Below are 3025 nucleotides of genomic sequence, written 5' to 3'. Positions count from 1 at the left end.
CCTCTAGAAGATCATCAAAGATAGCAGTCATGCAACGCTGGAATGTCGCTGGTGAGTTACACAACCCAAAAGGCATTCATCGGTAAGTGAAAGTGCCATAAGGACAGGTCAATGTTGTCTTCTCTTGATCTTCTGGAGCTATTGGAATTTGGAAGTACGCCGACATACCATCAAGGAAGCAATAAAACTGATGCCCTGCCAACTGCTCTTACATTTGATCCATAAACGGTAATGGAAAATGACCCTTTCGAGTAGCATCATTCAGCCTTCTGTAGTCAATGCAAACACGCCAAGCCGTAATTTTTATGGTTGGAATTAATTCATTCTTTTCATTCCTCACAATCGTTATTCCTTCCTTTTTTGGGACTACTTGAGTTGGGCTTACCCATGCACTATCGAAGATGGGATAAATAATCCCCGCATCAAGTAATTTTACCACTTCTGCCTTACAACTTCCTTCATGTTTGGGTTCAATCTTCTTTGGGGTTGGATCACAGATTTATAATTTTCCTCCATCAAGATTTTATGAGTGCAAAATGAGGGATTGATGCCCTGAATATCTGAGATTTTCCAAGCAATAGCCGATTTATGCCTTTTCAACATGCTAACAAGCTTCTCCTTTTGATCTATAGACAAAATTGAAGCCACAATCACCGGGAGCTTTAAGTCCTCCATCAAAAATGCATACTCCAAATGTGCTGGCAAGGTTTTAAGCTCTAGTTCGGGTGGTTCATCCATTGATGGGCGCAATCTACTTTCTTTCAATCTGTCAATTTCCTCAAAATTGTTCACTTCCTATTTAAAATCATTCTCTACATCTTCCACTTGTACATGTGCTTCTGAAGGATCCTCAAATCATTTTCCTTTCCTAACATTGATACACTCAAAGAGAAAAGTTCTTGTCTTTATTTGTAATAAGATGAGTCAAACTGAGCAAGGACTCTCTCCAAATTTTTTTCTGAGTGATAACTCATAGAAACCAATGCAGATTTCTCAAACTGATTTAGCACACTATCTAGTTCATTAATCTGATCCTGAATTCTGGAAATGTAATCAACAACAGATTCTTCCACTGGATGGTGAATATTATAGTGCTCTTGTAAAGGCAAACACAGTGTGGTTTGTACTGCAAATAATTGAACTTTCTATTCTATGTTTTCAACCATCCCCGTGATTGTGTCGAATAATTCGTGTATGTTGATCATTTTTTTCTGCACTAAAATAAAGAAAACAAAATTATAATAATGATATAATAAGAAAATATGAAATAAAATGAATGAATAGCTAAGATAGCAAAGTGCAAAGTATCTCTAAATGCCTAGTCCCTGGCAACAACGCCAAAAACTTGACAACGGCCCTTGCGTGCGACCCGTAAGTGCACGGGTTTGTTGTAGTAATAAATTTCCAGGTGAGTGGGGTATCGTATTCACTGGGAGTAGAGAATAAAAATACTTAAGTTACTACTTAACCAAGCAAAGACAGAATAATTATTTTGTTGATAAAATGTAATTAAAGTAATAATAAAAGAAACAAGAAAGAGAGAAGCACAAATAGATGAGAGGCAAGGCAATCGATAGAAGTGGGGTACTCGGATATTGTTCCACCTAGAACAATTGCTTCAAGTGCAAAATCAACTATTATATCTCCTAATTGACCCTTTATGAGTTGTGGAAATCCTTAAACACAGGGTCCCAAACCTAAGGTCAACCATGACTAACTCTACACTATGTCCCTGCAGAGAAATCAATCAATCTTAACACCTCACACTGTATGCAATACACTTTAGGGATTACAAGTGATAAACCATATTCCAATGTATAGATCTAACCCTTTGGTCCAGGCGAAAGACTCCTAGTCGCAATTAAGCCCTAGGTGCTAAAGTCACTTCAATGCTTCATTTTGTTACCTGTGCAACTAAGCCCAAGCGGAGGTCATCCCTTAGCCCATTCACTCTACTATGACTGCAAAGAACTCCTAGAACGATGTGGTAGGATAAATCACATCGGAGGGGAAAGGGGATGCTCCGCTACCTCTCGACTCATCCCTCTCGACCCTCCAATCTTGCAAATGTCTAACCCTCATGGTGTGTCACCCACTCACAAAGGTTACCAATGTAGACCTCAACCCTAGTGTCACTCTACGGGAGAAATCATGTAACAATCATTCATGATTAAAACTCAATTAAAGACATCAATTAACGAAAATACAATAGAAGATTAATGAAACAAATACATCCTAGGTTTCACAAATTCAAGTACCCACTAGGGGTTTAGCTCTCCATGGAGCTAGTTGCAATCAACAATGAAATCGAATGTAAAAACAAGTAATCCATAGAGAAAACCCCCACTGGTATTCATATCGATGGTCTTGTGGAGTGGCCTGCCTTGTCCAAAGGTCCCCTTGTCCACTCTAGGGTACACCCTCACTGAATCGATGCCGATCTAAAAGCTTCCCCAATAACCTTCTTTCCAAGCGAAGTGTGGTGTTGAAGTCGTAGAACCTCCCCAAAATCCTTGCCAATACCTCTCTAAACTCTAGCCGCAAGCCTCTCAAAAAGTTTGAGAAAAGATGGAAAAAGAAGATGTCAAATCGACTGAATCGCGGGCTTTAAAAGGGCTAGAATCGGGCATCCACACGGGCGTGGGGAATTTCCACACGCCTGTGTGGATTCTCTTTGAAAATCTTATTTTTCAATCGGCCTTGAGCAAGATCGCTACAATAAATTGCTATAGTGTTTTTCCTACAATATCCTACTACAAAGATCGCCGTGAAGACTCTCGAATCCATGTTTTTTTCATCAAGGTAACATAAATGAGGAACATGTTTGTAATCATAGATCGCAGCCGCTTCTTCAATAAATGGCCTCATTGGTGAAAAATCTTATTATCAATGCACAAATCAGATACTCAAATTTGATCGCCTATGTGCCTCCACATCATCATGCACTCACTATGAATACCCTGAGGTTGGTACACATTCTTGTATCTTGAGTCGACTTGTGTCTTCGTGATTTGTTCCTTCCCAA

Source organism: Dioscorea cayenensis, chromosome 4 (assembly GCF_009730915.1).
Source record: "Dioscorea cayenensis subsp. rotundata cultivar TDr96_F1 chromosome 4, TDr96_F1_v2_PseudoChromosome.rev07_lg8_w22 25.fasta, whole genome shotgun sequence".
Lineage (NCBI taxonomy): Eukaryota > Viridiplantae > Streptophyta > Magnoliopsida > Dioscoreales > Dioscoreaceae > Dioscorea > Dioscorea cayenensis.
The sequence above is the reverse complement of the archived record's forward strand: the minus strand, read 5'-3'. Positions refer to the sequence as shown.